At 35.6% G+C, this 12,971-nt stretch overlaps 1 protein-coding gene across 2 annotated transcripts in view; it reads right to left on the reverse strand.

The window, feature by feature from the left end:
- Nucleotides 1-12,971, reverse strand: part of LOC106868486 (LIM domain-binding protein 3) — a 366,710-nt gene that overhangs the window by 36,574 nt on the left and 317,165 nt on the right. The window lies entirely within an intron of this gene.

Below are 12,971 nucleotides of genomic sequence, written 5' to 3' on the forward strand. Positions count from 1 at the left end.
AAGGAATTAATCTTAAGCTCTGTACAGTAAGCATTCCATTATTCCCAGAAAGGTCTTTATTTGTGATAACATTTCAATCATCCTAGTATTATTTCTTTGTTTGTTTGTTTTATTTGTTATTGTCACCTAATGTAAAGTATTTAGTTATGTATTTTTTACTATGCACAGTTTTTTTTTTTTTATCTATTTTCATTTCATGCAAATGTCAATTAAAAAACGTTATTTGTTAAACGCTATTTTCATTGAAAAAATAAAAACAAAATTATAAAAGAAAATAATTGCTAAAAATGTTTTCTTTTCTCAATTTTATACTTAAAATAATTTTTCTATCAATTTTCATAGTTTCTATGATGCTTTTTAGAACTTCCAAGCAATGTTTCAAATTTGAAAGGACAAAAGAAAAACAAAATTACTTTATTTTTATGATTAACTTATGATGAATATTTAAAAAAATTAACCATTAATTTTCTTTTATATTAATTATTATTTTACTAGAACATTGAAAAAAAAACAACAAAATTTATATTCAAATATATCTCACAATGGACATTTCTCTTATTAGCTCTAAATTGTTTAATTAAAACGACAGAACAATGTTATTTTCTTATGTTCAAAATATTGCGACAACTATTCTTTAATATTAAAAATTTCTTCAAAGTTAAATCCTTTTGATACCAACTTGCCTGAGACAGTTCTTGGTTCTATGATACAAGTAACCTGTTAAGTGGTCTGACATTAAAAAGAAAAAAAAAGTAACTTACTCTTTTACTCTTGTTTCAGTCATTTGACTGCGGCCATGCTGGAGCACCGCCTTTAGTCGAGCAAATCAACCCTAGGATTTATTTTTTGTAAGCCTAGTACTTATTCTATCGGTCTCTTTTGCCAAACCACTAAGTTATGGGGACGTAAACACACCAGCATTGGTTGTCAAGTGATGTTGGGGGGACAAACACACACATATATATATATGCATATATATACATACGTCAGGCTTCTTTCAGTTTCCGTCTACCAAATCCACTCACAAGGCTTTGGTCAGCCCGAGGCTATAGTAGAAGAAACTTGCCCAAGGTGCCACGCAGTGGGACTGAACCCGGAACCATGTAAGCAAGCTACTTACCACACAGCCACTCCTGCACCTTGTTTATATTATCATTTTATTACATATTTTATAAATACTTAGTCTTATTTTCCATATTTAACCTTTTTCTTACTATCACCATATTTCTGTTGAAATCCACTACCTTTGTTTTAATTCATTTTGAAAATATTGAAGAATTTAGTAAAGTAACTTTGTCATTATTAAGCTTGTATTTGGAATGTTAACATCAAGTTTTGATGAAAGTAAGTTCAATTTAGATTGTTTTAAAACAGTAATTTGTATGATAGAACCAAGGCTGGTCTCAGATGGTTTACTATCAAAAGGATAACATGGTTATAGTATACAAAGAAGGATAACAGGATAACACTGTTAATAGGAGAGGTTAGGAAGTTAGAGGAGGAGGATGAAACTCTTTCACACTTTTTCATTGTTTCAATTTTTTCATTTTTTCATCTTCTCTTGTCTTGTTCTTTTAACTTAACTACAATGTTTTGTTGTCCTACTCCCCCTTTAACTTTCTAACCTCTCCTACTAATGGTGTTACCCTGCTATCTTTCTTTTTGTAGTATCAAAAGGATTGAATAACTCTTTCAAAGAAATATCAGACTTTACCTGAGCATTTAGAGTTTCTTTTTTATAATGTGGATATTTGCATGTTTCTGAAGAACATATTTTTACAACAGAATTTCTGTTCTGTTATTAACCAGCCATCCAATACACCAGTTAGACATGAACATTGTTGGCTCAACTGGCATGTTGTGTGTCTTGTCCAGGGGAAAAATACATAGATGTAGTTTTGTTTTAATTTCAGACCATATGGTCATTGTCTGTTTGAAATATTGATTACAACAATATTTTAATGTTTTAATTTTCAATAGAGTGTGTATTTCTTGACCTCCATAAATAACATTCATTTTGAGCTGTTTGGCCAGAGCTGTCCACAACTACACAACAATTGTTTCATAAATGCAATACTGAATATCTTGATACAGTGATTTAATGTGGGGTGAGCTAATAGAATTCTTAGCACATTGGACAAAATGCTTAGCAGCATTTCTTCTAGCTCTTTACAGTCAAATCCCACTGAAGTCTTTGACTATTATCCTATCATTCAACTAATATGAGTCAATATAATTGACTTGTTGCCTCATTGATTTGTGCCAAAATTCTAAATATTATTCAAGAGTTAGTTTCATCCATCTTATTCTCAAGTTGAGCCTAATAGATTCATATTAACCTCAACTTTATCACTTTTCAAAAATTTTTTGTGAAGCAAATTTTGGCACTTAATTTATGAGAACCAATCCATGATGTCATTCTGTATGTTGTAGATAGATTTCAACTATCTGATAAATGACTTTTAAAACAACCACCACACTGTAATCAGCTGAATATTTCTATTATAATAAGCTTGGTTATATGTTGATAATTACATATCTTTTTTTTCATTGTGTGTTCTTTGTATTTTCCGTGTTTTATCAATGTTGTGTTTATTTAATAATAAAGAATGTGTAAAAAGAAATTGTAATGAAGTGTGCTATCATCCTTTCAACCAATTCTCATAGTTAACAATTTATTGAACATTTTCCCAGCTGGGGTGAACATGTAACTTGCAGAGAAAAGAGACCTGTTCCTGTCCCTCTGTTATACTTTAACCACTACCCTCTCTACTCACTGCAGCCACCCCCTCAGTCAAAAGGTCTTGTGAGTTACTCACTAGTGCCAGTGCCACAAAAAAAAAAGAAAAACATCCAGTACATTCAGTAAAATGGTTGGCATTAGGAAGGGTATCCAGCTGTAGAGGCCATGCTAAAGCAAATATTGGAGTTCGCAACAGTCTTCTGGTTCATCAGATCTGTTAAAGCATCCAATGCATTAATGGATTTTACATGATGATGATGATAATGATTATCAGAATATATAATAATACTAAATAAAATTGTTGATCTCTTTAAAGACAATTGTAAAATTATAATGTTAACAATTTACATTTGTTACTGTTACTTTATTCTTTTACTCATCTCAATCATTGGACTGCAGCCCTGTTCGGTCACTGTCCTTCTACATTACATTGGCCCCAGTACTTTGTCTGGTTATTATTTTATTAAATTTGAAAGGAGGAAAGATGAAGTCATCTAAGTAGGATCTTTATTTCAGAACATAATGACTTAGGAAGGGAATTAGTGTAGATGAGATGCAGTTTAGATTTGTGCCAGATAGAAGTACCACTGATGCTATCTTCCTGTTGAGGCAATTACAGAAATATTTAACCAGAAATAAACCTCTGTACTTGGCTTTTGTCAACATGGAGAAAGCTTTTGACAGGATCCCTCACTCCCTTAACTAGTGGTCAATGTGGAAGCTAGGGATAGATGAGTGGTTAGTGAGAGCTGTACAAGTCCTGTATAGGGGTACTGCCAGTAAAGTGAAGGTTGGCAACGAGTATAGCAATGAATTCAGTGTACAGGTAGGAGTTCATAAAGCAATTCTCGGCCCCTTCTTGTTATCTCAGCCCTCCAGACCTTAACAGAAGAATTCTAGACAAGCTGTGCCTGGGAGCTCCTCTACGTTGATGACTTTGTTCTTATAGTTGAATCACTACCTGACCTAGATAAGAAATTCCAGGTGTGGAAGCAAGCCTGGAATCTAAATAAAGTCTTAGTAAGTAGGAAAACAGACAAATCACAAGTCCCTTCAGAGAGGGCCCTGCTTGATATGTAAGAAGGGTGTTGGTAGAAATGCCATACATTGTACCCAATGCAAACTTTGGACACATAAGTGTAGTGGCATCACAGGAAAGTTAACAGAAAATTGTGCATGGTAAATGTGCAGGTACAATAAGCACTAAAAACGCACAGACAATAGACTTCCTCAAATGCTCAGAGAGATCATTAGAAGCAGTCGATAGCTTTAGTTACCTAAGTGACCAAGTTAGCAGTGGGGGAAGTTCTGGAAGTGCAGTTGCTAGAATAAGAACAGGCTGGGCAGAGTTCAGAGAGCTTCTGCCTTTGTTGGTAACAAAGGGCCTCTCTCTGAGAGTGAAAGGTAGATTTATGATGCCTGTGTATATACAGCTATGTTACATGGCAGTGAAACATGGGCTTTGACTACAGAAGGCTTGAAAGAAATGAAGCTAGCATGCTCTGCTGGATGGGTAGTGTCAGTGTGCATGCACGACAGTGGAAATGATTTAAGAGGAAAACTGGGTATAAGAGGCATTAGATGTATGCAAGAGAGGAGACTGCACTGGTTTGGTCATGTGATGTGTATGGATGAGAACAGCTGCATAAAGAAGTGCCAACCTCTAATTGTGGAGGGAAGGGGTAGACCCAGGAAGACATAGGATGAAGTGGTAAGAAAGGATCTTCAGATGCTGGGCTTCACTGAGGAAATGATAAGGGACTGAGAGATATGGTGACTTACTGTATTTGATATGTCAAGCTAAGTAAAATTGCTGTTGTCCATACATACAGACTTGTCTTTTACAGGTGCTGGTGTCACATAAAATGCACTCCTACTGGTGCTGCATAAATGCACCCAACACACTTTGTAAGGAAGGGCATCCAACTGTAGAAACCATGCTGCAACAGACAATTGGAGTCTGACCAGCTCCTGTTGAACTGTCCAACCTATACCAGCATGGAAATCAGATGTTTGATGATGATGATGATGGTGTAATGGGAAATAACTAAATGCCACAAGGAACTTTCTCTAATGTTCAACTGATTCTGCCATCCGTTTGCAGTTATATATACATAGGATATTAACATACATTTATAAGTACATACATACTTATATAAACGGATACATGCATGCATATATATGTATACATATGTGCATATTTATATACATAAATACATACATACATACATCACTTTACGTCCATTTTTCCAAACTTGCATGATAAAACACAGCATCCCACCACTTACTGTGTTCCTTTATTATTTCTTTTGTGAGATTCATCACCATGGAATTAAGTTTTATCATTTCCACCCCTGTCTTGCTTGGTCTTTCTTTTTCATTGGAACCTCCCACTTAGATCTCCTGTCAATTCTTTACCCATCTGTTATCCATACAGATTGCATGTCTGTACTGGCAAACTTGCTTTTTTTTACTCTCTATGACTGATTCCTCTTATACTTAATTTTCTTCTCAGTCCATCTGTACCACAATGTTTATCCAAACTAACATTGCAGGTCATGCTTGTTTCATTTCTTTCCAACCTGTGCACATCATTTGCATTCACTGCCTATGTGTCACTACCATATAATATCATAGTTCGTACACAAGCACCATACAATCTGTCCTTCACTGGAAAAGAGAATCTCCTTGTTATCAGTAGAGGTAGTAACTCTCTGAAGTTTTACCACCTTGTTCTTATTCTAGCTACCATGCTTTCAAAGCATCCTTCTCTACTACTGGTGAGGTTGCCTAGGTAACAGAAGCTAACAACCACACACCATGCACCAATCCTGCATTCATTCTGTGAACAAAGACCCAAAGAGCTTCCTCCATGACAACCTCATCTTTTAACAACATATAAAGAAAGAGCCACTGCACAGCACACCTTTAAACATGTGCAGCATTGAACTAGAGCCTTCACAATCACTCCAAATACTGGGCTTCACTATCACCAAGGATCTCACCTGGAGAAAGCACATCTTTAACATACCTAGGACAGCATTTCAAAGACTAGCCCTTATCTTTAGAATGAAAAAAATATTTCATCCCCTAATAACTGCTAACATTCTAAAAGGTTCAAGCGAAGCTCACAACAGGGTATTGCTGCTATTCACACTGATATCCTGGACTAGATCCAGAGAAGGGCCACTGCACAACACTCAGCCTCTAAACATCTGGAAGTTTATTATATTAGTTTTATTCATCACAAGCTTTTTCTTCTACTACTTTATAAATAAACCTCCAGATTTTTGCAGTAACTGGATAATAATATAATTTAAGGGCATGTATATTGAAAGATAAGGATACAAGAAAGGTAAGTGACTGGTTGTTCTGTCAGAATTACCAAGGCTGTAATTGGCACAAATCTAATATATAAACTGGGGCTCATCATTTTATATTGTTTCTTTATCACAGCATGTATTGAAGTTGCAATATTTGGATGTGTGGATCTTCTTTGGGTTTTCCAGTTTCTACATGTTATAAGACTGATTTTATTTCTGTGGATTGTTTCCACAGTGGGGCTTCTATTAATTTTTTCAAACTATTTTAAGAATTAAAGAATTTCAAAAAGAAAGATAATGTATTATTATCTTAGGTAATAGTTTCAAATGAAATAAACTGCATTCACATACAGTTTATATAAATTGACCAGATAAGAAAAACTAAAGTAGAGAACTGGTGTGTAACAAGGAAGACTTTTTATGTATTAGAAAATAATTTGTTACATTAACAGGAAAAGTATTTATGCAATACACTTAATGGAAACATTCAGATGAAACAGCATAATATGACACATGCAAAAAATCTTTGTTAGAAACTCGACAGTTGGGCTTGTTTTTACATATCAAATACATATTCAATGCTGTGGTGTGTCTTCTTGATCACTTGTACCTGTAGGCCTCACTTGTAGAAAGTTGTACTCAGACCACCAAACTATCTATGTGAACAACAGCCGTTCATTTGATAAAATCTTGAGTGTGAACATGAATCAATTGTGATTTCTATGTGGCAAAACATGGGATTGAATCCGGTGCTCTGTCAGCCCTTCTGCAGACATGTGAGGAAAACAAGGAGGTAATAAAGAAGAAAAATATTCAGGTACAATGAGAAAAAATAACATGAACAATAGGAAAATATAAATGCAAAATGTGCATTTAACAAATAAAAGACAATTGTCCATGGAAAAAAGTTCACAGCAGAGTTCATATTGGATGTTAAGTTCAACAGTTAATGTTACTGAAAATGTTTGTCTTTTCCCTGCCTGTTTTTCTCTTCTTAAAGTTAACTAAAAATAATAAGTGTGTGTATATTTTGTCAGCCAATGAACCCTTATGCCACGTCATACAATTTTGTCAGAAGTAGGTGTATTGACAAGTGTATTGGTAGTGGATGATGTGTCGTGTATGCATAAGAAGTGAGGATGTGGTAGGAAAAAAAGTAGGATGTTGTTGACAGAGATATGCATCAATAAAAGCCTGCTTCCATGAATTGATGTTAACTGCCTGATGTTTCTTGTGAATGTCCAACACCATGAACTTGGGTTTTACTTTCAATATGTGATATGGGCCAGTATACAATGTTTGCAATGGATGTTTGTGTCATTGCATATAAATACATGCATCCATATATGAATATCTGATGAAACAGAAGACTTGATTGATTGTGGTCTCATTGTCAATGGGGGTAACTCCATCATGTATCTACGCAATTGATGGACATAATCTGCTGGATCAAAATGTTGATTGGCTGAAGCTGTATCTAAAACCATTTGATAAGGCAGAGTAAGGGGCGAACTGTAAAGTAGTTCTGCTGGTGAATATCCCAGGCTGTCCTTAACAGCGAACTGTTAATAAAACAACAGGTAAAACCAACAGTCTGAATTGGAATAAGCTTGAAGAGCTGCTTTCAATTGGTGATGAAAATGCTCTATCTTTCCATTAGACATGGAGTGATAAGCCATAGTGTGGATTCGCCTGGTGCCTAGGAAGTTAGAAAAGTTGGAAAATAGGCATAGAGCTCTTTCATTTGAACACAACTATTGTGTAGTTTTCTTTTACTATTATTTTGATTCAGTTTTTGGAATTACCATTTTTTTCATCACTTAATGTCGCACTACTTCTTTCCTGGTGAATATTTTTTTAACAAAGTTTTCATCAAAAGATTCTTCTTAATGAGCACATTCTTTTAAACCTAATTAATTTATAATTTTCTTTTAAAATACAGATATTTTGATTCAAAGGAACTCTCCCATTTTTGAACTTACATATTTTGATCTAACTTTTTCTCTGATGAACCAAATTTCAATTATTTTATCTCCAAATGTAGCTTAGGACTGGACCATCGTTGCTAAAAAAATGCATTCAATTTGGTCAAGAACTGAATTAGTGATGAAGCCTAGAAATGCTTGCAAGTGATTAAAAGTTGACATTACGTATATATTCACCCAGGGTAGTGGGTGAATGATTTACACACACATATGCACACACACACATGCACACACGCACACACACACACACACACACACACACACACACACACACACACACACACACACACACATGTATATATCTTTTCCAACGTAGAAAATGGACATCATATGATGTTGAAGGGGAGAATGAAATATATATATATATATATATATATAATGATTGTATGCACTGAGGGAGAAAAATATTATCAATTGGTTGAAATTGCCCTTTATTTTCATCATTGCAATGTAAGATATAACATGGTACTTGACCTACTAGAAACAGTAGCCAAGTCTTAAAAACTTAGATCCCTTTGTTGAAATATACTGCCTTTGTTTCTATTAATTTTGAAAATAATGAATAATTTAGTAAGGTCATTATTAAGCTGGTGTTGTAACATAAATTAACATGAAATTTTGATGGAAGTTTTTAATTTAGGTCTCTTTATCCCTTTTGTTGTCATATTTTTGTTGAAATACACTGCCTTTGATTGAATTTTGAAAATAACGAAGAGTTTAATAGAATACTTTTGCCATTATGAAGCTGGTGTTTGTAACATAAACAAACAAAATTTTAAAGGAAAGTTTTAATTTAAATCACTTCTAAAACAGAAAGTTTATTATAGAACCAAGGCATTCTTTGGCTGGTTGGTATCAAAAGGGTTAAATGTATAGTGTAAAAGACATATAAAAAAGGATATAAAACTGTATTTATATAAATTTTATATTTTTCTTCTCTTTATACCCTACCATCACAGTTACATTACATAAGGGAAAACCTGTTTGAACAATAAACCATTAGATAAAAGAAAGGAATTAAAAATGAATAACCTGCTTTGTTATTTTTTACCATTATCGTTTACTTATTTCCCAATTGTTGGTCAGTGTTTTAAGAGGCTATTCAGGTCACTAATCCACAATCCTGCTTTGTGTTTTGATTGAAGTTGATATTTTTCTCACCATTGAAAGCCACAGCACTTCATTTCTGCTTCCTGCATATATATGAGTCAATGAGTGAGGTGATACATGTAAACACACACACACACACACACACACACACACATGATACAAAAAGAGATGACAGAGGAAAAACAAAGGTTATGTTATGAACTTTATTAGCTTATTGTCGTTTCTGCTATAAGTTACAGAGGACTCTTAGTTGAATGCCTGGATAAGATCCTATAGTTTCATCAGAACCTCGAATATGAAGTTCAATTTATTGGGAAAAAAAGAATTACATTTTCAGAGTATAGAGGGAAAACATTACCAATGAGAAAGTTATTGCTAATGTATATGGAAAAGTGTGTCCAAAAGGCAGTTAGATTTGCTAGAAGAAAAAGTAGAAAAAAATCAGAAAAATATATTTATACATAAGCATGCGCAAGTGCTTGAAAAAACATGTATGCAAACACAGAACCACACACACACAGAGTGCAAAGATACACAGACGTGCACACGCACACATGCACACACACACACACACACACACACACACACACACACACACACATGGAGACATGCAGAAATAAAAGATTGGTGCAAAGAGACAGGTAGATACATATGTACTGATAAACTGATGAGTGGAAGTAGCAGGAGGAGAACAAGAGAGTGTGAGGTCATAAAATTTATTTAAGAGATGAAGGAAGATTTTGGGACAATTGAACTATGTGGTGGTTAACTAGTATGTGTGTGTGTGTGTGTGTGTGTGTGTGTGCATGCACATGTCTGTGTGCACACCCCCACACACTTCCATGTGCTAATAGGAATTTCTACAACTTGAACAGATAGTGTATTGACATGTTCATACCCAATATATCGGAGGAAAAGAAAGGAAACGGAGTACATACATATATATATACATAGATCCAGGCATACACATATATATACATATGTATAGATGTGTATGTATATGCACAAAATGCACACATAAGTGCACTTGCGTGTTTACAAAACACAGGCACACTGATATACACATGAATATAACTATACATGATACGCATAGATACATACATGTAGCCACAGACCTAAACTGAGCTGCATAAAGATGCCTATCTATCAACATATATCCATTTTTATATCCCATTACCTATACTGGAAATCTCTCCTCTTTACCAGAAAGCTTCTCCCCAGTAGTCTCATCCACATTACTACATACACCAAAGTAAGACTGCATTACTTATTTAGTTAACAAACTGACTATTCTTTTCTCATTGTGGAAGATTGAAATGAGTGAGGAAAACTTGTGGAAACAGTCTTGGGGCATCCTGAGGGTCAACCTAGATAGATAAATATTCTTTTCTCTCTACTTATAATGAATTAATCAATTCACTATTTTTTTTTATTTATGTATTTATGTTTGTATCAATAGTGTATATTAAACAATGCTTGTATTGCACTCATTCAATAGAAGCAGCAATTGTACCATGAATGGATGATGGTAGATTAATGCAAGGACAACTGATATGACAAGTCAGTTGGCAAATGTTCATTAAAATCTTCTTTTCAGATATTGGACGCTGTTATCCCTCTCCATGTTCCCTCCCATATCTATTTCCACTTCCTCAGAGTTGGCACTGTTAATGTAAGCACATTGAAAGGTAGTTCTGGTGAGATTGTTGAGATGCTTGAATGGAGACACGTTGATGTGTGTTGCATTCAAGAAGTAAGGTGAAGTGAAGCTTCAGCCAGGTTCCTCACAGGCAAGAAATATAGGTATAAAATCTTCTGGGAAGGTAACTAATGGCGTAGGTGGTGTTGGCATATTTCTAACAGAGAAATGGGTGGATAAGGTGATTGAGGTAGTCAGAGTACTTAAGCTTAGGGTACTTTTTCAGTGTAGTACAACAACAATTATCTCTGCCTATGCCCCACCAAAAGCGGGTCTGCCAAATGAACAAAAGAACCATTTTTATGATATTCTTCTGCAGGTTATCTCAAAGACAAATGACAATGACCTCATCTTCATGGCTGTTGATTTCAATGGACATGTTAGGTGACTCCTGAGTATCTTCCATGGTGTACACAGGGTCCATAGAATTGGCTACTGGAGTTCTGTGGTTCAAAATAACCTAATGATCTGCAACACAAACTTCAGAAAGCCAGCCAGTCACCTGATAATCTACCAATTGGATGGCCATGCTAGTAAAATTGATTACATTCTCACCAGAAAATGAGATGCATGGTTACTCATAAATGCAAAGACTTTCTCTGGTGAAGAATATACCCCACAACATAATCCTAATAAGTTGGAAAATAAACAAATAGATCCCTTCAGGGAGATGGCCCTGCTCACTATGCAGAAAAGGTATCAGGAGAAACTCCATATGGTGTACCCAGTGCAAGCTATGGACACATAAGAGGTGTAACAGTATTACCAGAAGATTAACAGAGAAAGTAGTCTTTACATGTGGCAGATGTGCAGGGACATTAAACATTTAGAATGTACAAAAATAGATTCCCTCAAAAGTCAGCGGGGATCCTTAGAAGTACTACCTCTGCTAGTAATGAAGTGCCTCTCCCTTAGAGTGAAAGGCAAATTGTATGATGTCTGTGTATGAATAGCTATTCTACATGGCAGTGAGACATGGGCTGTGACTACCGTGGGCATGCAAAGACTTGAAAGAAATGAAGCCAATATGCTTTACTGGATATATGAGGTGGTGTCAAAAGGTTCCTGGACTTGTTATGTTTAATAAAAAATAACTTATTTACATAAGTTTTAACATCATCTCCTTCGAAATACTCACCTTGCACAGCAATACACTGGTCCCAGCCTTCCTGCCGCTTTTGGAATCCAGCCTGGAAGTTGTTTTCCATAAATGAGTCAAGGACCTTCTGCAATTCACTCTGGATCTTGACAATGGTGTTAAAAGGGCAACCTTTGAGCTGCATTTTCATCTTGGGGAAGAGATGTAAGTTTTCAGGTGCTAAATCTGGCGAATAGGTGGATGTGGAAGCAATATCATGCTGTTGGGGTGGGGGGGTGGCGTGAAGCCTTTAAAAGTGTTCATGGGAGACAACCCAAGGATCGGAGAGGATAGGAACTTCCGGTACTGGTGGAGAGGATAGGAACTTCCAGTACTGGTGGAGGGGGTGGGAGGGGGTGATTAATATTATTCGTTTTGTTTATAAACTTTTTGATTTTTATTCCAAGATTTGTTAGTTTAATTTTAGGATGGGATAGGTTAGGATTGGTATCATTTTGTTTAGTCGATAGTACCATGGTAGATAAAGCAATTAAGAGTATGAAGACAGGGAAAGTCCCCGGCCCGTCAGGAATCACTGCAGAGATGCTTAAAATATCTGGCAGTGTCGACTATAGCCTAGTTACCCGTATTGTTAACCAGGTGATACACGAAGGAGTCATACCCAATGACTGGTGTAGCAGCACCATAGTCAACTGCTACAGAGGTAAAGGTGACGCTTTAGATACAAATAATTACAGAGGTATCAAGTTGTTGGATCAGGTAATGAAAGTAACGGAGAGGGTCATAGCCCAACTAATTAGGGAGAGAGTCAGTTTAGATGAGATGTAGTTTGGGTTCGTGCCAGGGAAAAGCACCACTGATGCTATATTTCTGGTAAGACAGCTTCAGGAGAAATACCTAGCCAAAGATAAACTTCTGTACCTGGCTTTTGTTGACATGGAGAAAGCCTTTGACAGGGTCCCCCGATCCCTTATCTGGTGGTCAATGAGGAAACTTGGGATAGAAGAATAGT

Source organism: Octopus bimaculoides, chromosome 7, assembly GCF_001194135.2.
Source record: "Octopus bimaculoides isolate UCB-OBI-ISO-001 chromosome 7, ASM119413v2, whole genome shotgun sequence".
Classification (NCBI taxonomy): domain Eukaryota; kingdom Metazoa; phylum Mollusca; class Cephalopoda; order Octopoda; family Octopodidae; genus Octopus; species Octopus bimaculoides.